The 23,121-nt window shown below is 47.3% G+C and overlaps 1 protein-coding gene across 1 annotated transcript in view; it reads right to left on the bottom strand.

Moving 5' to 3' along the window:
* The window catches only part of ATG2B (autophagy related 2B), a 1,039,004-nt gene that overhangs the window by 425,698 nt on the left and 590,185 nt on the right, over positions 1-23,121 (bottom strand). The gene's annotated exons all lie outside the window — the stretch shown is intronic.

The following is a 23,121-nucleotide window of genomic DNA, read 5'->3' as shown; positions in this document are numbered from 1 at the left end:
CGGATAAAAAAGAAGATTACATTATTTGAATTTAATTCATTGGATTCATCTAGTTGTGTGGCTGTGCAGCTTGGTGGAACCAAAACTGATGGTTCCTTTGTGGTTTTTAGTCTTATTCTTGAACACGTTCATCAAAGACGCACAATGGGCAAAGTATGATGTACATAACAAAAAACATTACACAAAACAGGTAAGGTACACTCACTAGTGAGGTCGCATTACACCATATCTAGAAAAATCCAGATTAGGCATGCCCCTTTCCCCTGCATAAAACGATAGAAAAACAAAGAAGGCACTCAAAATAGGGCTTCTAGGAACATACAACTCCGGCTCAACTGAACACTCCCGGGTCCCTGCCCCCTCAGGTCAGTGCCTGACTCACAACTACTCTGCCCTTTGAAGGAAAATTCCTCCCATGTAAACATGTGTTGCTTCTTTTCTTTTTTTTTTTTTTTTCTTTTTTGTTTGAAACCGTTTATTACAAATCTCAAGAATATACAATTATGGGCCCACAACCTTCCGGCCGGCCGCTAGGAATGACAGAAACATATGGCATACGTTCATAGAACCCTTGGCATTCCAAAGGAGCATAAGAAGGAGTCATCAACATCATGGGCCACAGCCATAATACGTCACAGTGCGGTTTCATTTTATACAAACAACAAAAAACAACACCCACAAGGCTACCCTACAGTCGAAAGTAACAGCACGTGCTCCCCAAAGGGGAACCCCAACTATTAGAGGAGTCCAAAGAGGGGAAGGGAACAGAGTGAGGACTGGGGGGACCTGTGCCCGGGGCTAGTGGAAGGGGTCAGCTAAGGGGACGGGGCTGGTGAGGCAGCAGGCAGCAATGGTGGCGCGCAAATACTCCCACGGTAGGCGTTCCAGGGGCCCCACACTTTCACCCATGTCGCAGGCTTACCCCTCGCCACATACACCACCTTTTCTCGAAACATGCACCAATCCATGTGCTCTTTCCAGGCCGACACCGTCGGGGGGTTCTGGGATCCCCACAGTTGCGCAATGTCACGCTTAGCAATCATATATCCCAGTCACCCACCATGTTTGCGGAGCCGAGTAGTCAGTTGGTTCCCACACATTCAACAGGCATCTCCTCGCTTCCGGCAGCAGCGCAACACGCGTAACCACTCGCAGGACCTCGTGCACACCGCGCCAGAATCGCTCCACCTTCGGGCATTCCCATAAAATGTGCAGGAAGGTCGCCACGGCACCACAACCACGCTTACACAAACCATCCTCAGTGTAGCCCATGCGCTGAAGCCTTGGCCCCGTCATGTAGACCCGGTGGAGTATTTTGAGCTGGACGAAGCGAAGGCGAGCCGGTATAGCCACCTCCTTCGGAGAGGCCACCGCGGAGATCCAGTCCTCATCGTCCAATTCCAGACCGTCGGCAACCCAAGCCTCGCGAAGGCCAATCAGCAAGCCCGATCGATCATTAATCAGTTTTTTATAAATAAGGGAGATCGTACTATCTGGAACGTGGCCATCTAGCACTCTATCCTCCAGGGGGGAAGACTCTGGGATGGAGGCGACGTCTGGGAAGACGGAGCCCAGTGCATGACGGATCTGCAGGTATCGAAAGTATTCACTACCCTGCAACTGAAACTCCGTCTGCAGCATCTCGAATGTTTTAAATCCTCCCCTCGACCAGAGATCCCCCACTTTACTGATGCCTATCATGTCCCATTTCGCGAAGCCCTTCGAGGTCCAGAGAGAGCCCAGCTTCTCAGACGCATACAGCGGTGACGCCCGGGTCAAACGGTCCTTCCACCCCATAGCTGCATTAGCCGCATGCCATACTCTGACCATGACACGCGTAGGTCCCGTCAAGCGAGCATCAGGCGCGCCAGAGTAGAGCGCTCGATTGTAGTCGCCACCGGGCAGTAGCATCTTGTCCATCTCAAACGCCGGATTCAAGGCGGGCCCATAGAGGCCATGGTTAATTGCAGCTAGCTGGGAGGCCCAGTAATACCGTTTAATATCCGGGAGGGCGATCCCCCCGTCATACCATGGGAGCGTCAACTTCGCCAGGGCAATGCGCGGCCTCCCGTCCCAGAACAGGCGGCGCTGTAAACTCTCCACCTCACGGAAGTAGCGCGCCGGGACTGGGTCCATAGTGTTCTGGAGGGCGTATAAGAAACGTGGCAACGACATCATCTTAAACAACGCCGCCCGGCCGAGCGGCAAAAGCGGCAGGCGCCGCCAGCGCACGACGTCCTCCTTCAAGCGCTGGAGAGGGGGAAGCAAGTTCCGCTCGTAACGAGCCTCTGGGTCCAGAGTAATGTAGACACCCAGGTATCGAAACCCCTGAGAGGCAATCTGAATCGGACAACCCCGCGGAAGGACAGGAGCCTCCCCAGAGAGCACATACACGCACGACTTAGCCCAGTTGATGACAAGGCCTGAGTTCCGGCCAAATGAACGTAAAACATCAACCAGGACTATGAGTGACTTACGTGGGGAGGCTAGGTACAAAAGGATGTCGTCAGCGTATAGGGACACACGGTCCTCATATTCGGGGGTCCAACGGAGTCCACGGATGGAGGGGTGCCACCGCAGCCACTCCGCCAGGGGCTCCAAGGCCAGCGCAAACAGGAGCGGCGACAAGGGACAGCCCTGTCGCGTGCCCCGGCCCAGCTCGAATGGGGCCGAAACTCTTCCATTCACCACCACCTGCGCCAATGGGCCCGAATACAACAATTTGACCCAACTGATGAAGCCCGGGCCGAATCCAAATTTCGCCAGCATCGCCCAAATGTATGGCCACTCAAGCGTGTCAAACGCCATAGTCGCGTCTAAGGACGCCAAAATGGCCGGCTCCCGCACGAATGGGACACGTGCGAGCACCCCGTGCAAGCGCCGCAGATTAAGGGCTGTATTGCGATGGGGTATAAAGCCGGACTGGTCTTGGTGAACCAGGTCGCCCACCACGCCGACCAGCCGATTGGCCAGCACCTTGGCGAGAATTTTGGGCTCCGCATTCAAAAGCGAGATAGGCCGGTAGGATGTGACCCGGTCCCGAGGCCTCCCCTCCTTGTGGATCACCACGATAGTAGCCAGACGCTGGTCCGGTGGGAGGGAGCCCAGCGAGTGGGCCGTCAGGAACATCGCGCGGAGGTGGGGCGCCAATACATCTGGTCGCAGCTTATATAACTCGATAGGGATGCCATTTGGGCCCATGGCCTTGCCAGAGGCAACCGAACGTATGGCGAGGGCAATTTCGTCGGATGTAGGAGCGGCATCCAGCGACACCCTGTCCTCCTCCGAGAGGGAGGGCAGCGCGATATCCCTAAGCAGGGAATGGGAGTCCTCCTCCGAGCAAGGAGAGACCGGAGAATACACCTCGCGGAAATAATCCGCGAAACAGGAGACAATTTCTTCCGGCTCGGTGACACTCACACCATCCGTCCTCTCAATCAGCGGGACCACACGATTCACTCTCTCCTTTTTATCCAACCACGCTATCAGTTTGCCCGCCTTATCACCCACATCATACAGTCGCCCCTGCTGCTCCCTACTGAGGCCCCTGGCCGCCTCCGTAACGAGGGCCCTGTAGGCCGCCTGCTTAAGTTGTAGGACATGCAGTGCAGCATCCGTCACTCCGCTCTCTAAATCACCCTCCAATTCGGCAATTTCGGCCTCCACCCGGGTAACCTCCTCCCGCTCGCGCCTCCGGGCATGGGAAATGAGGGACAGGGCCTCTCCTCTGAGAACTGTCTTAAAGGCTTCCCACAAGGAGATAGCCGAAGGGGTGGACCCCACATTCTCATCAAAGTATCGCTGCAGGGATTTAATCACAGCAGCGCGAATAGTGGGGTCGCGCAGGTACCAGGCATTGATGGGAACTACCCTGCCCTCACCCCTCGGAAGGACATCAAAATGGAACAGGAGCGGGGAGTGATCTGAAATACCCCGCGCCAGATGGCGCACCTCCCCCACACTCCCAGCATAGGCCGCCGGGACAAGGACATGATCAAGCCGTGAGAGGCTACCATGTGCCCCCGAGTGGAAAGTGTACTGCTGCTGCGCGGGATGTTTTAAGCGCCAGCAGTCCACCAATCCCAGTGTATCCAAGAGGCCAGGTAGCCACGCCTGTGCCCGGGGGAGGTCCCTAGGGGGGTGACGATCCAGAGTCCCAGAAACCACCGCGTTGAAGTCCCCCCCAACCACTAGGAGTCCCCCCGGAAGGCCCAGGAGGAGGCGCCCCAGGTCTGCAAAAGTGGTCGCCTGCAACCCCGGTGGGACGTATACCGATACAAAAACCACCACTTTGCCTTCCATTCTCCCCACTAAAACAGCATAGCGCCCCCTATCATCATGGCGCACCTCATCAATTTCCAGCGGGAGCGAGTTCTTCACCATAATGCCCACACCCCGTGAGCCCGACGTGAAGCCCGAGTGGGCCACCAAACGATAGCCACGCCGATTCATGGCACAGAAAGAGTTTCCAATAAGGTGTGTCTCCTGCAGGAAGACTACATCGGGTGAGATTCGTTTCAAATACTGCAGGACCACACCTTGTTGCTTCTTTTCAATGGCATTACAGCATTTGCAGTTCAAAAAGTTGGAGTCAATTCTGTCAGATGATAGATCAGCGGGGGCTAGATCTTACCAAATTACTTGCTAAGCTGAAGGAGGCCATGAGATAGCTCTTCAGTATGTTTCCAGTATGTTGCATCACTCACAAGCCTAGGAATGTAATCCCAGCATCAAATATGGCTGGTTCATCCAGCACCCAATAAGATAGGGAAGTTCAGCCTTTTAGTAAATATGCTGGTTAAGATCCTAAAACCGAGTTTGAGCAATGATATGGGCCTATAAAACTTACAGTCCTCACTCAGTTTGGAAATCTAGGATATCTTGACTTCTTACATTGCCGGTGTCATAGTTCTTAGGTCTCGCCTGAGCCAGCGCATGCGCTGCTCTGCAAGACATTTAGTAAGTGGGTTTTCAAAGTGCTACCACAAGCTTTTGCTGGCATGGAGCGTGCGCTTACGCGCACAGGCACGAGCAGATGCGCCATCTGGCTTTCCTCTCGCTCTCCCAGCGTGTGCGCCTCGCTCCGCCTCTGTGTCTTGCTCTCGCTTTAACACCCCTCCCTACCACAGAGCGCATCTCGCGGCCGTGGTTCTTGTTGCTCCTTTTCTCTACTTTAACGTCCCTCCCCCTCCCCCACCACAGAGCGCGTCTCGCGGCCGAGGGGCTTGTTTTTTCTGTTTTGTCAAAGCTCCCTGATCGTGTAAAGTTGTAGGTATCTTCTCCAGGTTTGTGGCAAAACGTACAGCTTCCTGTGTGTGGTTTATGATTCGCTTGTGTAACCTGGCGGCTCTGGCTGGTTCCTGTGCTTTGAGGCATTCTTTACCCTTGAAACTGCACCCGATTTGACCTCTGTCTCTTGCGCCCTCTCCCCTCCAGTCTCACACCTTCTGTTTGAGCATTTATTACTTTTGTTCTTATTTTTTTTTACTCGGCCGTGGGTGCCCCCGTCTCTTTAATGTCTGAAAACTGCCCCTAGGGTCTAGCTTTAAAGCCGGTGCTATCCAGACAGACGCGCAGATAAGTGTAAAGTTTATCTGTGTGGCTTTGTTGTGACTTTCTGTTCCGCTCATGCTCCTTCTCCCTTCCTCTCCTTTCAGCCGCAATCATTTCTGTCTCCTATGTTGTGTCTTTGTGCTGCTCCTCATCCTTGCCTTTGGTGTCAGTGCCACCCTTGCGGAGCATGTAACGCAGAGTTTGGCGGTAGCCACCATTTTTCCAACAAAACAGGCCGATGTGTGATTTTGTAGACTTTCCTATGCCACAGTTATAATATCGCACCAAAATACCTCACCTGTAAACGATTCTGGGAGAGGGGAGCTCGAGTCTTTGTGAAGCTTGTGAAGGGAGCTAAGACACTGACTGCCACTTCTTCAAAATGCCTTCGTTCCTGCTTGAGGTATAGTGGCACCTGTTTAAATTATTAGAAAGGGGGGACGGGGCGTGATGCATGCAAATTGTCCCGCATTTGAACATAACCTTTGTGCAGCCAAAAGTTTTTCTTTCTCTCTCCACACCAGACAGATGCTGGGCGGCTGAAGTCCGCTGGAGTCACCGGGATGTGGCGGTGTGCACACTGATTAATGATGAGCCTTGGTGCGGGAAACAAACCGAGTTAACTACTACATATCTTCACCTCAATTTGGAAGCCATTTTAGTGAACAAATTACCTTTTATTGTCCACTTGCTGTGTGCTATTTTGCGTGTGACCTTTCATTCCCTTGCCCTGGTTCTGCCTCCCCCGCCCTCCCGCACCCTCCACCTATCTGCATTTTAACCCCCCTCAAAGTCGGAATTAGTTGAGAGTGTCCGTTTACTGCAAGTCAATCCTCTGAGTAACACCAGCCTGTCTCAGCAGTGACCACCCTTGCTTTGTGGTCTCACACTGGCATATTGGGTTTCTATTTCCTGTTTAATTTTAGGAGAGTGTCTTTTCTTGTGGGAGTCAATTTTTAGGTCTCGCCAGCAGGCAACCCGCATGCATTATGCTTGATGACGATCTGTTGTATCTTAAAAATAAAAAAAAAATGGGGCAGCACGTGCCACACCTTACTTCATGGTCTTTGTGTGGAGCTTGGCCCAAGTACAGGTTGATTTAATTTTATTTGTGTACGTCCACTGCGCCTGCTGTGATTTTAGGTACAATTTTGTGTTTTGCATTTTTAAATAGAAGGTCCTGACTGGAATATATTGGGGTGCTTTACATTACACAAGTTAACAACATTATTTTTTTTGTTAGGGGTGATAGTGATTTGCCTAGAACTACAGCATGTTGACTTGAGAGTCGAACATTGTCCCCCAGTTCCGAAGTCGGCCTCTATGTAGCGCCACATCTCCCCCCCACCCCCCACCCGGCCTTTGAACTACCTCCCTTCCCAGGCGGAATCTCGAGTGAAAAGAGACACGTTTAGGGCGGATGGTGATTTATTGGAATTTTCGTATTTGTACAGCTTACATTTTATGTCGTGGAAACAGTATTACTTATTCTTCAGCCACTTAAGGTTCACTCATTTCTTTGCGTACATTTTTTTTTGTTTACCTGTGACATTCCGTCACAGTGTTTTATAGCGCTGTGGCCGTTTCCTTGTGCACTTGGTATCGTCATGCATGGAACAATAATGCTTTGAACATTGAACTCTCTCCTACTTACCCTTATTCCTGGAAAAAGGACTCTTTCAGCATCTTGATAGTGCTATTAGGTGGATGCATGTTGAGGAACCGTGTGGGTGCGGTCCGCTCCCTCCTATCAGTGATTTGTTATTTAAGTTTATGCCGGACTTGTATGTATTTCATGATCGCCAGCCAATCCATTGAAGGCATCTCCTGTCTGTGGGACTGGCATGTAGATATGGCTGTGGAGTTTCAGTAATTTGGCGCTGCCATGCTCAAGCAGACCTATTAATATTTTCATCTGTGTTAAAGGTGTGGGTTTCAGCTTCTTACTTTATTCTGTTCTGAGCACCATGGTTCCAACTTCCACCCGGTTCCAGTTTCTCGTCCAGGGTGGCCAGGTACCTTCCATCTCATGGTGATGGGCCTTTTGGTTTAGCAACACCGCACGATCAGCGAACTACGTAGCCACCTTATATGTCTTGGGTGGTGCGTGTATCCCCAGCAGGCATCTCTCGATGCTCATGTGCCGTCCTCCCTGTGATATGACATACCACCAGCAGACATCATATCACAACTCACCACTACATTCCACACCATGCCACTGCCCTAACGGCACTACACTAAGCATAACTTGCACACAAAATGTACAGTTTTGAACACAGCAGCTACATTGCTCTACAACATACCTTAAAAACATTGCCAATATCTATGGCTAAACACTTATAAGGTCCCAAAAGCGAGACCTATTGGCTATGCCAATGCTTGTTTCTTGAAGAAATGAGCTGAACAGTGTGGCCAATGGCCCAATAAGGTCAGCAGCAAATGTTTACAATCAATCAGCATTTGTATAGCGCAGCACGGTTACCCCAGGGGTATCTGGGGGCTGTGGATGCGATGTCTCCATTGAAGAGCCCGGTCTTGACGTTCTTCCTAAAGTCCGCCAGGGAGGGTGCTGTTTCAAGATGGAGGGGTAGGCCGTTCCAGGTCATGGCGGTGATGTAGGAGAAGGAGCGGCCAGCCACGATGGATGCGGGGTGTGTGGGTAAGGGCTAGTGAGGAGGAGCTCAGGTGTCTTGCAGGTAGGTGGAAGTACCGTCGTTGGCTGATATAGGCCGGTCCTTGATCCTGCAGAGCTTTGTAGGCGTGAGAACTTGACTGTAACCCCATTGGGCCAAGCACTTGGTTGGGTTGCATTTCCCAGATGGCTAATGCTAGACCTGTCAGCATTTTATGTGGTCTTCCCCCAGACTTCTTTGCCTTCTCCCCTTCTGTTTGCTGAAATTCGTTTTTGTTGAATAAGAACTCTGTGCACTTTACCACAGCTAACCAGTGCTAAAGCCAAAGTGCTTCTGCTCACTCCTTAAAACATAGTAAAATTAGCTTACACCCAGTTGCCACATTTAATTTCCTTATAGGGCCCCAGTAAATTAAATGCTACTAATGGGCCTGCAGCACTTATTGTGCCAATCACTTAAGTAGCCCCTCAAAACATGTCTCAGGCCTGTCACTGCAGCTTGTGAGCAGTTTTAAACTGCCACTTCAACCTGGCACAATAAACATTTTGCCAGGCTTAAACCTTATCTTTTAATACATATAAGTCACCCCAGGTTAGGCCCTAAACAGACATTGGGAGGGTGCATCGTATTAAAAAGCTTGGACATGTACCATTAAGTTTTACATGCCCTGGTGTGGAAAAACTCTTACAGTTGTTTTTCACAACTGTAAGGCCTATCTCTACCACTTCAAAGTTAGTACCAGTTATAAATATTGGACCCTCCTGGACCTGTGGATACTAAAGAAGTATTGCCCTGCTACTTGAGGCCTGACCTGCTCTTTGAAAAGGAAGACAGGACCTGCTTCCTTCATCCCAGGCACAGTGACTTCAAGGGTCAGGTGACAACCCACCTGTTCTGAGCCAGAGGGCCACAACAAGATCCAGAGGCCTCCCTTCAACTGCTCAGCTGACCGGCTGCATTGGACCTGCCTGAGCCCTGCTGGCCTCTTCTGAAGTGAGTTCCTGACCCCCAAGATGTGCTTTCTCAGGTCTCCTGTACCCTTGGCTGGCATAAGTTGACCTCCTTCTGTGAACATAAGGAAAAATCCTGAAGTTTTGAGCTCTTCACGATCGGGCTAGTTCGCGCTGAGATCTTGCCGCCCGCGACAATCACAAACATGAATCTCGGGCAAACCGATCTTTTCGCGCTACAGCCACAGCCAGCGACAACCAGCAACACAAGATTTGCACTTCACGCTACAGCATCAACAGCTCGCGGTGACCACCAATGCTAAGCTCCAGCAACAACCCACCGCGACACCGGCAGGCTCTTCGTACTACAGCAATGATTATCTGCGAAGTACAGCGGCGACCATCCGCGATGCTCTCCCTGCTCCTCGCCGCCTCCTCCAATACAAACTGGACTCTTTGCGCCAGACTCAGAAAAGGAAACTTTTTTAGTGGGACTAACTTGGCCCCTGTATCCGGCCTTCGCTCCAACACAGTCAGCCTGAATTTGTGACTTTCCCCTGGTCTAGCACAACCAAGCAAGTGGCAATTTGTGCTTTTGTAAGCTATACTTACCTAAATCTTTGAAATTGCATATCTATAGTTCTACTGATTGGATTTTTCACGCTTTGGTCTTTTTTTATTTATTAAATGTTACTCTATTGTTTTTAATTGGTGTGGGAGTTTTCTTGTGTTGTGTTTTCACTTTATTACTTCTGGTGTGCTGCATGAATAATTTACACATTGCCTCTAAACTAAGCCTGGCTGCTTTTGTGCCAAGCTGCTAGAGGACTAACCACAGGTTAATTAAGACTTTTGTGGTTAACCCTAACAAGAATTGTGGCCATTGCTTGAGAAGGGTTTCCACCCCCTCCATCAATAACCCAATTTCTCACAGTTCTCTTGTCTCTATGTGCTTGCCAAGCCTATTTTGCCATTCCAGGGGAGTGCTGACATTGATAGCAAGACAAGGAATTCTACAATTGCTCAATCACCACCTGTAAGAAACTGGCTCTATATATACTGGACCAAAGTGAGGTACAGTGTGTATAGAGTTCAAGGGTCTCCAGAGGTTTGGCAGAGGTTAAAGTTAGATAGAACCTTACTCTCTAAAGTGGTAGCTTGGTCGAGCAGTAAGGCAGTATCAGAGGACAGTGTTAAGCATTTGATGTACACACTCAGTCAGCAAATGAATTCACACACTCAAGAACTGAACTGAACTCTAGGCCAATTGTTTTTGTATAAAAAAATATACTGTTGTTTTATTTCTCGAACAAAGCAAGCCTGGTACAGGTAAGCATATAAATACTTTGCAATAGTAAATTACTTGTATGAACACAGTTCAAAATTGCAGTATAACTTGTACTGGTTTTGGTTACAGTTTTAAGTAAGCAGTTTGCAACACATTGCAGGTATAGTACATTCAAATGAATGGGCTTTTTAAGTAAAATGCAGTTAATTACTTTTCAGATTACTTTTACTAACACAGGGTTTGATACTAGATTCAGCCCTGGGACATTTCCTGAAAACAGGTGAGTAAATGTGTTTTAGTTAGAGGTACGATTTTTAAAGAATATTTTTGTATTTCAAAAGTTGACACTTTTTCACATATAATCACCAATGTTATCCTATGGGAGGAAATTCACTTAGCAGGTAAGTTACTTTTGCGCTACTTTTGTAATCCAGTGCTGGACTCCTAGATTCAACACTGGGACATCTACTTAAAACAGGTAAGTAATTACGTTTTTGTAGTTTGTACGATTTTTAAAGAATATTCTTGTATTTCAAAAGTTGACACTTAGAAACTTTTTCACAAAGAACCCCCAATGTTATCCCATGGAAGGAAATTTAATTCACAGGTAAGTTACTTTTTAGTTCATTTTCCTACTCAGTGCTGTACACCTGGGTTCAGCACTGGGACCTTTCCTGCAAACAGTTGAGAACATTCGGTTAGGTTACTTGTGCGATTATTCAGGAATATTCTTAGGTTTCAAAAGTCAACACTTACAAACTTTTTGGGAAAAAATGTTATTCTATGAGGAAAAAGAGGTTATTGGTTTCCAGGTAGGTAATAGGTCTTTTGAATTAGGGTTCTGGGGTTAGACTCAGGGGTCTCCCAGGGTCAGTGATGCACTGTTGTTGCACCCCCAGTTGCACTAGGGCGGCCGGGTGCAGAGTGTTGAGGCCCAATGTTATCCTATGGAGGATAGGGGGGCACCGGTTGGTGGCGGCTGGCAAGCAGGCCACGGGGTTGTGGGAGCAAAGCTCCAAGGGTTAAGCTCAGGACAAGTTGGGGACCAGGTTAGCACAAAAGGGGCACCCTCAGCGGCACTAGGGCGGCCGGGCGCAGGGTGCTGTTTTGAGGTCGGGTGCCCTGTTGATTCCAATGGAGATTCTCCGGGACAAAGAAACACTGCAGGCTCCGGGACGAGGATCTCCCAGGAGTGACCACCACTTCGAGGGGTAAGTTGGGATGTAGAGGGATGGTTAGGCACCACTGGGTTGGGCACACAAGGCCGTGGGGCGTCGGGTGCAGGGGTGCCTTTGGATGTCGGATTTTCTTACCCGCTCTGGTCGCGGTAGGGGGGTTCCTCTTGATTGAGGCTGCAGGCGTCGTCTGGACGCTTGAGGCAGGTCAGGGTGTCGCCGGATCTCGGGTCAGGATCGCCGGGGGGACCTCCTCTTGGTGTTTGGTCACTCAAACATGGGCCGGGCTCGGCGGGTGCAGAGTGTGCTGGATTCACGGTTTCTGGCTGGCAACAGAAGCTGCAGTTTAAGCACGTCCGGGGTTCACGAGAGAAACAGCTTGGAAAGGGAATGCAGGCAGGTCCTCCGGGGTTTTTGAGGTTGCTGGCCGCTGGACACGCCGGGGTTTTGCAGGAGCAGGTTCGAGGGGAGACAGGCCTGTAGGGCTGCTGCCAAGTCAGTGGGCGTCGTCCTCATGTTAGCTCTGCACAGCTTCTCGTCCTTTTTCTTTTCTTGTGGTTGCTGGATCTCAGGAAGGAAGGTCCAAATACTTAATTTAGGGGCATTACAGGTAGGTAAAGGGCAGGGACCAATGGGTCCCTTCCCTGGGGTGGGCACACCCCCTATTCTGCTACTCTCCAGTGGGAGGGGGGGCAGGAGCCTGTCCCTGGTTGGATGGGTCCCCCCATCCTCAAGATGGCGGGGACTCCAGGTTGTGCTTCACCTCGCCTCCCCACCTTAGGGGTGGAGTTGGCAGAGGTGGGCACACCTCTCTTCCTCACTTGTTTTTCCCGCCGGTTCTTCCGCCCAAAGTGGGGGGTAGAACCAGTGGAGACCAATTGCAGAAAGCAGCAAATGATCTGGAGAGGCTCACAAAGGCGGCATGCCTTTGAAGCGTCTCCTTCGTGAACGCTGCCCATCCTGGGGGAGGAGGCTTGGCACCTTGCCCCAGGATGTGCATTGTTTCAGGCCCCCGAGAGCAGCAGGCTCTCGACCCAGGGGTCCAGAAACATGTCTGGTGGTGACAGCCTGCGCAGCCACTCAGTTAGGTCACTGGTAGTTGGTCGTTTTTCAGGGGGCATCTTTAAGATGCCCTCTGTGGTGCATTTTACATTAAATTCCACACTGGCATCAGTGTGGGTTTAATGTGCTGAGAAGTTTGATACCAAACCTCCCAGTCTTCAGTGTAGCCATTATGGTGCTGTGGAGTTCGTAATGACAACCTCCCAGCACCATATACTCTAATGGCAGCACTGCACTTACAGGGCCCAGGAATGGACCTGGGCACTGTAGGGGTACAGGGCTCATGCACCTGTACCCTCACCACTGGCATAGGGCACCCAGCTAGAGGGGTGACCGGTGTATGCCAGGGCAGGGGTTTGTGGGCATGGCACACAGGGATGTGTGCCATGTCGACTCTTTGTTTTGTTCTGCACCCAGACACTCAACCTGCAAAGGCAGTGTCAGTGTGTCACGGTACAGGGCCTCTAAGGGTGGCACAAAAAGTGCTGCAGTCCTTAGGGGCCTTCTCTGGTCACAGTGCCCTGGGTACCTATGGTACCATTTACCAGGGGCTGACATGTGGCCAGAGATGCCAATTGGGTTTTGTTTTGGGGAAAGAACACAGGCCCGGGGTCCTCATTGGCAGCGCCCCAGAGCACATCAAGTCAAAGAGCATCAGTAGTCTGGTAACAAAAAAAAGGGGGGGGGTTTACTGCAACAGAAACCCACTTTCTCACACCACCCAGTTTCTGACAATAGTATAAATAAGGGAACAAGACGTGATTGGCATTTTCAACCCTTCCAAAGGCTCATTCAGGGGTTTTAGTCTGAGCTATAAATGTACTGGCCCATTGAGCATGTAGTCTTATAGCTAGGAGTCTATATGCTTGGCTGTTCATTTCATAAAAGTATTGCTAGTTTTAGAAGAGTCATTTCTGCCTTGTTTGTTCGGAGTACCTCAAGTTAGCCTTTCAGAGCAGCTATCTTTCTATTCCCCAAATGATGTGGCCTCGGTTGTGTTCCTTCTATACATCTGCAAGTTCTGAGAAAAGTTGAGCCTCCAGCAACTTTCTCTATCTGTTGGTCCCATCTTGCACTGCTACTTCTAACACTCTCAGTGTGGTCCTGAACTCATCCCATTATATTTCTAGGAATGTACTTATGAAATGTCCACATCTTTGGGTTAGCCTCCACCTGGCCTACTCACCATTGAATTAGTACATGCGCATGGCCAAATAAAGAAATGTTTGAAATGTGCACTCGATTAAGCCGCTGTAGGAAATATTTTGACATGAATATATAATTAATTATGATATAGTATGAGATAATTAGAAGAAACAATCCTTCTCCTGTAGGTGAAAAAGAGCCATGCAACCGTCGGCAAAGTCAATAATTTGGGAATCACAATCGCTTGGGCATCAGCTTTGGCTTGTATGTTGAGTGACTAATTGTTCAACTCCACATCCCATTCTATATTAAGATCTCCCACTGTAATAATTGGCTTCTCAGCTCCCCTTACGAAATCTTCCAATGACTTGCAATGTGTACGGACAGATACATCACTAAAAGTTAACTTGTTCTTCGGCTGCTCCAGGGTGACAGAAAGGAACCTCCCAGCTAAGTCCCTCCTTACTTTGCCCACTGCACCTCTTAAAATTGTATCTGCATAAAACTGCAATTCTTGCTGACTCTAAAAATTGGACCGGTTATGATCTGTGCCTCTTCCTGAACTGGTATACTCTCTTGTGTTGCACACGATTATATCTGGATTTTGGCTCTAAAACGGCTCTATATTTTTGGCATTTTTTGTGGGAGTTCAGACCCCTCATGTTAAGGGATAGAAGTTTAAATATTACGTTTTTCTAATTTCGCCATTAGTAGCATTAATTTCTATAAGCATATATTTGCTGTCATAGAATGTACCCATCAAAACAATAAACCAGAGTATAACATTAGCGCAGATCAGGTGGACCCCCACGACAACCGAAATCTTTCAATTATGGGGTATGGCGCCTCTGGTGGGTCCTTTTAAATGTGGTACATCTAGTGTTTGTGATGACACTTTTAAAACTAAGGCTTTTCAACATATGAAGGTGCAATTTTCCCCTCTCCTTTTATACAAACTGTAACTTCCGAAATGTGTTCTACACCATTTGGTGACCGTGTGGTAAAATCTATATTGGAATGACCAACCAATGAATTCGCTGCAGGATTCTTCAACATAGGAGCAGAATAGACCGTGGGATCACCTATGCTCCTTTGGTGGAGCACTATAAACAAACAGAGCACACTGCACAGGACATGAAATAGCAAGCAACTGAACAGGTATTAAAGAATACCAAAGTAACTAACGTTCTTCAGATCCTCATGACATTGGAATGCAGATGGATAGATTACCATGAATCTACTGTTACAGGTCTCAATGTCAATGATGGAACGATACAGATGGTTTCCACCTATAGGTATTGACAATGTGAGTTCCACTGATAAGGACATTGACTTGCTGTTCTTTGTTTTTGTCCCACTTGGTGTATCTGGCCATATCCAAATATGGGTCTACCACTGTATTTTTTTTAGTATTGGCAAGTCTACTTTTTAACATGGTCATATCTCTGTAACATTGTCTTGCTTTATACTGATCATATTATTTTGCCAATTGAATGTTTTTACTTATCTTTATTTTTCATTGTTCTTTTGTTCTCTATGTCTCCCAAATTGAACTGTATCCTTTGTTGGTGCCTGGCTTCACAGAGACTACTTGTTGTCTGCACTGTCATGAGGGGGACTTTTGTTTGACTTAGGACTTGCTCAGTGGTGCCACTCCTTAACCGCATTTTGTCCATATTAAATGCTTACTTTATTTTCCCTCAATTATTGTGGATTAAATGCATGAGCTTTGGGGATTTGTTCTTTGATCACCCATCGGTCTCCTTTAATTTAGGCCCACTGGAATGTGTTAAAACAGTTTATTCATTTTTGTGGTTGGCAGTTTACTTACTTTTCTGCTCCTATTTTGTTTATCTTCAGTCTTGGAATTTGGTAATTGCAAACTCTCAATTGCCTCGAGAGCAGTGTACTATGTCTCTCACTTCTCCCTGCTCCACGTGACGTGAGACACACTCTTATATTTGAAGGTCCCTCCCACAACATGGGACTTTGTGGTTATGGGTTTCAGTTCCCGTGTGTGGCTTGTAATTCAAGGGATGTAGCGGTTTCCTACGTGCCCACCATCTTGAGGTTAATGATCAGTTAAGGGGCTCCATGAGCAGCATTTACTCTGGCTGACTTTGAGCAAACAGGTTTTCCTCACTTATACTTAGGACACACCGTGTCCCTTGACAGCCATTTCATGCTTGGCGTTTAAGTCCTCCATTTCCAAGCTATAGTTGGATTTATTCCTGTGCTGGAACTATACAATTTCTATGTCTTGCAAGTTTCTTCAGCTGTGTGAAGTAAGTCTTTCCCTGCCCTCCCCATTCATTTCATTTTTGGCTTAGTTATTTCGTTTGGCTATGTTGCTTTGACTCTGTCTTAATGACCTTTTATTATGGCATTTACCTAGATGAACCTGGCTGTCATTTGATGGTTCTCTATATGTGCAAACTCCTTTGCCTACACCTTCAGGTAGTTAATATTCTTGCCTAGTTTGTTTGTTTGGGTTGCAATGCACTCATGTCTTACCATTTCTTATTTTCCTTTACTTTCTCCGAATTCCAATAAGTTTTGGGGGTTCCTTTGGCCAAGACGTCTCTTTCGGCATTTAGTTTTATGTACTCTAGGAGAGCTGCGGGTTTGATATATGTTTCGACAAGCCCTTTTCTTTTCTTGCTCACTATTGCTCAGTCTGATGGTGTCCTGCTGCAAGTGTCCCGATAGCCAATAGAGATCGGGAGTTATTCTCATACATAGGCAGAGATGTCAGTCACAATGGCTTTGTAGGTGATGCTGCTAGTTTTGAAGATGGTGCAGGCTCCATCGCGGTTGGGGAATGTAGTCATATTTATTCAGATCCTAGATGAGGCAAGCTGCTGCATTTCAAATGTTCTTGGGGGTGGCCAAGTGTGGAATATGGAAGACTGTTGCACAGGGCATTCCAACTATCCAGATCTCTGGAGATGGCCCATATCCACATGCTCATTGCTTCTTCACAAAGGGATCTAAAACCTACTTTCTACTTTTTTGTAAAACCTTCCTGTCAAAATGTTAACACCTGAAGCATAGGGAGAACTGCAGACAGAACAAACATCACCACTCTCAGCTTCAGAAGGTTTATACAAAACTTGCTGTTTGAGAAGCACATAGTGCATCAATGCTGTAGATTTGTTTTTCCTAAATGATAGAGATGAATCTTTCATTAGACTAATCTGTCGACAAGGAGGCAGAAATTCCCTAATTAGAAAATTTTGAGAGCAGTCCCGCCATTCCTATTTTATCATAAAATCTTGTTCACAAAGTCTCAGTAAAACTGGGCCCACTGCAGACATCTTAGAGAGATGCGGGCGGCGATTAGGCCTAGCAGCAAAAGAAATTATATCAATGATGGTTGAGCTTCTTTCAATAATTGGGATTACATCTAATGACAATGGCCATCTTCTCAGAAGGTGGAAATGCCCTTCGCCTCACCATGTTCAGGAATAGCTCTTCCAGACTCAGGCTTAAGAGTTTGTGCCAAATTATGTTTGCTTCTATAACATTATTAATACATCAAAAAAATGTAAATCCAGTCAGAAGTCTAGGAAGGAGTCCATTTAAGGAACTTTTGGGAAAGAGTATCCATTAGAGAAGGTTCAGCTATCCCTTGCTGAATCATTTGACACTGCAATTCAGAACCTCTGCTGGGACGTTCTACATTCGTGCAAGGAACTAAGGTCCCTGGATCGTACTGTGTGTTAATACCATATTGATAGCAACTGAACGTTTCTGGGGAGACTAGAGAATCCTTTCATTAACTGCTTCTGAATGAAGATAAGTAACAATACCGCCTGGTAATGTTAGCACAAAATCACCCTGACCTGGAGGTAGGAAGGATCGCAGGATTATTTTGAAAGTATTCAGTTCACTGCTGATGTTTAGTGTCTTTTCCTGAAATTACCATGATTTGTTTGCTGCATAGTATGTAGTCCAATCTCGACAAGGAAGCAATCATCTCCAAGTGAATAGAAAGAATGCCTTAAAAACAGATCGATCAGCAGAAGACATTGCTGTAGGCTGGAATTAGCTTCACTACACCTTTAAAATCACGTGTGACTTAAGCCCTTTGGTTAGAGAGCACTTTTTCAATCAGGTACATTCCCAGACAACAATTTGTAATGAATGCAATGCAAAATTACATCAATACAAAGGGACCATTTCCTTCTAACTGAGCAAGGTTCCACAAGCAAATACTTGGAGAAATAGTGAGAATCAAGGAAACTCTGACAGAAATACATTTAACAATCTTCACCCCAAATGTCCACCCATGGATAATGCAGTTGTCTGTATGGTCTAACTTTTTTTTTTTTTTTTTTTTTTTTTTTTTGGAAAACCTTTATTTAACGGTATGTGCAGACAAATACGGGCCTACAACCCTCAGGCCGGCCTCGACAATAAAGGGCACATCAGCAAGCAATTATACAACTCAGCAGCATATCAGTACAAGCACGAATAGACCAGGTCACGTTATACACAATTGTGCCGCCGAGCGCCAGGATGATGAGGTTTAATTTTTATAAAGTTTTGAAATAAGTCCATTGCAACAGGTCTGGAAGGATCCGAATCAAAGCAATGCAGTTAGGACTATAGTGGGCAACGATCATCAGAAGAGTCAGCAAGCATTATCCGTAAGGTAATCAATCGCACTCGATGAAATCAGGATAGAAAAGAAACATATCACATGACGATCCACAAGCACTACCCACGAGTTCCCAATCCTCCCATCGACCCAAGAAAGAAGAAAGGGAAGAGCAAGCGAGAAAGGTAAAGAGTAGAAAGGGAGAAGAGAAAAAGAGAAGAGAAAGAAAGAAAAAGGAGGCCCATAGAAAAAAAAAAAAAAAAACAACAAGGAAATATACCCCCCACCCTACACGCATGCAGAGGCTACGGCCTACCCCCCCTAGCAGTGTGTCTGTCGCCCCAAAAGAGTACCCGAAATGTAGGAGAAGAGAAAGAGAAGAAAAAGAAAAAGAATATCGCGGTTGAGCGGAGGAGGGCCAAGGATCTATTCAATGCAAGCAAAATCGTTATCCGCGGTCACCCAACCCCAGGCCCCGACCCAACACCCATGCTACATGTACCTCCAACAGTCACAAGTCCCAGTCCCAGCCATATACGTATCAATGTGCAACAAGAAAAAACCCCCTCCTCAGCCTTGGCCCCTTCGAATCTGCAGTCCAACAGAATCCAATTGCAGTACAGCCAACCTGGACGGGATGGGCCACCATGGAGTCCGTTGCAGAAGTCGAGGTGTAAGAGACAAGTCAAACTGGAGTGAAGCTCGATAGTAAAGGACCACAGAATGCGCCACTGCTATGCCGTGGCTAGTACAACAGGGAGCAGGACGATGCATAAGTTCCAGAGTAGCGGCCGGCCGATGTACAGGAAGCAAGTCCAGGAAGACGCTCAAAAACGTGGCACCAAAGGACAAAAGAGATGGGCAAAACGGCGTCTGAGACACAAGCTCCGGCCATACCAAGGGAGCAGTATTGTCAGACTCCTCCAGGGCAGAGCCGAAGAGTACCGCAGCGGGCACTGTGACACGTCCCCCCGTCACTGACACATACCTCAACTCGGGTGATCCACCGACAGTCGACTGAAGATGTGGCTTAACATGCCGCACTGGAGAATCATCATGGCCAGCTGAAAAAGTACAATCAAACCGGTCCTCCAAATCAGTGGCAGAGTCGTGGAAGGCCAACCGCAGGTCCTCCAGTGCTGCCAGGATGTCGCGAAGCCCCAGCGGTGGATCAAGGATGGAGGGTGCTGTTGCGTCCGCCATCTTAGGCAAGCAACCATCGAGCGCCCCGGGAAGCAAGCCCCCTTCACCAATCATCGGTATCTGGAAAGTGATGAGCTCTCTGCGGGGCCCTGGTGGTGCCGGAAACGTGGAGGCAGCCGGTCGTGGAGAGGCCTCAAGGACAGGGGAATCTGTGGCGCAGGGAAACCCACCGGCAAGACCAGGGCTTCCGATGCGGAAGATGGCGTCCGCTGCTGTAGGCTGCAACAAAGAAACGATCCCGGCCCTCTCCCAGCTGGGCCGGGATACAGTATACGAGAGCCGGATACAATGTTGCGAGCGGGGCGCGCTGGGCAGCCGAGCATGGAAAAGGCGGCTGTGAGAATCCCAGCGCCGCGCTCCAGGTCCGGTGCACCGGCTCCTCCCTCTCCACAGCGGCCGCTGCTATCGTTGTCGCCGCCGGCCGTCCCCACTAAACAATGGCCCGGCTGTGACCGCTTGGAAGGCCGGAATGGAAACCGGGGCTCAACTCTGCCGGGGCAGCTCCGTTCTCGACCGGAGTCACAGTAACGTGGTCAGGAACGTGGCGCAGGTAAGCGTAGGGCTCGGAGGCACAGGATTCTTGCCAGGATATCGACGAAGGGCGCAAGGGTCGGCGGAGCCGAAGAGCTAGGCGGCCATCTCGGCTGCAGGCTAGGCTCCTCCTATGGTCTAACTTTTAATGTGGATTATCAATAGTCCCAAAGTAGACAATTGGAGTACCATATTGACAGGTATCTCATCTGCCGGTACTGCAAACAGTGTAAGGATGTGCCAAAAGTCAAAGGTACTGGTACATGTGTTGCTCATTCATTATTTGTAACTTTTATGTACAGGAATGTGAAAGTGTATGTCTTTGAAGTACAGTGAGTAAGAATTTTCTTCCTGTTTGAAAAAAAGTAATGATGTTGTGACTTACTATCATTTGAACGGATTGGGGGGAAATGCCAAACACTGTTTGACTGCCCCTCTGTTTATGAAGAGATTTTTTGGCAAGCAGATATTATACATTTGTTTTTTCTTAGCAGCTGTGGGATTTTCTCAAAGAACACTTCGCACTCCCTAGCTTGTTGTTCTTTATTGACAACTTCATAAATACAAGCTTTTCTACCCCCAACCATGGAGCCACAGATATCATCATGCCAAGTTACTTGTCCATTTTGCTTTGCAGTGTGACCCGTCACAGGTGCGATCATTGTTTTGCAATCCTTTTGGGATCCTGAGGAGGATGTATGTCCAGTGGGGTCCTTCATTGCTAAAGAAGGAATTGATGGCGTTGATGATGTAACTTGTGATGTAATATGAGGCATTATGAGTAATGTCATGGTTAGTGCACTGAGGACAGTTAAGATACTGCTGCTCAACATAACTGCTGAATGTCAGTGGTTTATAGGCTTTCCATCACAAAAATAACATCTTTGTATGGAACTTATATATATTTTAGGACAAATGCTGTTTTTGCTTTTGAAGAAAGCACAATAATTTCTCTTTAATAGGGTTATTTTGCAGTGATTATACATATGTATTGATGAAGAATGTAAGTATCAGGAAGTATCTACAATGTGCAAAATATTTTGCTCAGTGTTAATCTGATGATCTGCTCTCTGATCTAGGTTACAAAAGTCATTTGTCTATCACATCTTAATCATTACCAAATCAGAGACTTAAAGGCATGGGCACCGTTAGGACTGGTCTTTCGGGTAAGCAGTTGCAGGGTTCACCAAGCACTCTGAAAGTAAGAATGTTGGAGTTCCCTAGCAGCCAGTGCTCCAGATACTAGATGGACTACAGAAATATGGCCTCAATAAGCCTCTTTTATTCTCCTGATAAATGTGGATATGAAGTCAAGAGGTAGCTTGAAAGAGGTGGCGTATTGTTTGTCTATGTACTGTACACATAATTATCACAGTTGCAATAAAGATATTTCTGCCCAGAAGGTGATTTTAAATGCTTTATTATCATATTGAACCTATGAAACAGGTGTGAGACCAAATGAAGACAGGGATCACAACAGACCACTACAGCCTGTCTTGATCCCATATAGCTGACTAGCCAACCTAGTGGTAGAGCACTACAAAGCAGGGGGTTCAAAGAACAAAAAATAACATAGGGGGTGGAGATAGTACTATTCTCACCGTCACTAATCAAAATCATCTGCACATGTAATCAATATTCCAGTATCCTGGTTCCATCTATGGTGAGGGATTTGCAAAGCTATAGAGGATATTCGTGAAAGCTCTTCTTACACTAAAGTAAATGTTAGCGATCAGCTATTGGTAACCTTTAAGACAGGTGTATTGTCCTTACAAAGCAACAGATGTGCTGTTTGAGAGGTCCCTATGGATTAGGGGCTCCATCCACAAGCTCTGCCAAAGAGCAATAATACAAAGAAACCATTAAGGTGCAAATGGAAAATGACCGGGTGGCATAATCTCACCTGGCTTTGGACATTCAGCTCTGCAAGTACAAAGAGCGATTAATTCTGAAATAGGTTATGATTCTTAAAATGTAACAAAGTCCTCTAGATTCACTCAAGGTATTTTTCAGCAAGATTCCTGTCACTATGATCATGTTGCTAAAGACAGCCCGCAACCTGTGTCTTATCCACACTGGGAAAAGTGGATAAAGCATCAACTTTTCATAGGATGAAATGCTAAAAACGTGACAAGACGTCAGAACTGAAACACTGTAGCTTAGCAGAATGGAAAGGTATGCAGAATATGTTTTGCAAGTAAATTATATATTATTTGCAAAACTTTTAACAGAATCCCTACATAGTATGAAACACAATAAAAATGTTCTGAAATTAATTTTTCAGTTTGGCTGTTACTTCACAATAAAATTTATTTTCCTCACTTCATTTTAGGTGTTGCTTCGGAAAACTGGTCATTGTGTTGCAAAGCCAGGGCTAATTAAATACAAAAACTCTTAGTAACAATGAATTGGGTAATAAAAGTGATTCTAAAACACATTTAAATCCACTGACTTCATGACACATTAAGAGAAAATAAACTGTTCAAAAGTTTAGTGCTGCCTAGGGAAGAACACACTTAAGTATATAAAAAAGATTCCCATGAGGAGAAGGGTCAGTACTGATCTGCCTACGGCGGGCCTTTGTCTACAATGACATGGTTGGTGAAGATGTGGGCAGAGTGATTGCCAGTGACTGAGATTAATCAAGCATTCCATCGATCACCTTGTTGTTGTTGTAGTTGATGCCCTAAATGTGACGTGTATATCCACACAAGGGTCCCATGGTCACTCTACAATAAGACTCAAGGTACACCCCACTGATGAACCCCAAGCAGGATGAAACTGGTCTGGTGTTGCTTGTGGTCCCTTCTGGAGGGGGTCTCGCCTGGCAATTCAGGACAGACTGTTCTCTGAGTCAATGGCTGAGATTAATTAAAGTATTTCATCCATCACCTTTTTACTGTTGTAATAAGGAAGAACCCAGGCAAGCTGTCAATCACATTTTCAGATATTTAATTAGCAAATAATAAACAGTTTT

The sequence above is a fragment of the Triturus cristatus genome, chromosome 9 (assembly GCF_964204655.1).
Source record: "Triturus cristatus chromosome 9, aTriCri1.1, whole genome shotgun sequence".
Classification (NCBI taxonomy): Eukaryota; Metazoa; Chordata; class Amphibia; order Caudata; family Salamandridae; genus Triturus; species Triturus cristatus.
The sequence above is the reverse complement of the archived record's forward strand: the minus strand, read 5'-3'. Positions and strand labels throughout refer to the sequence as shown.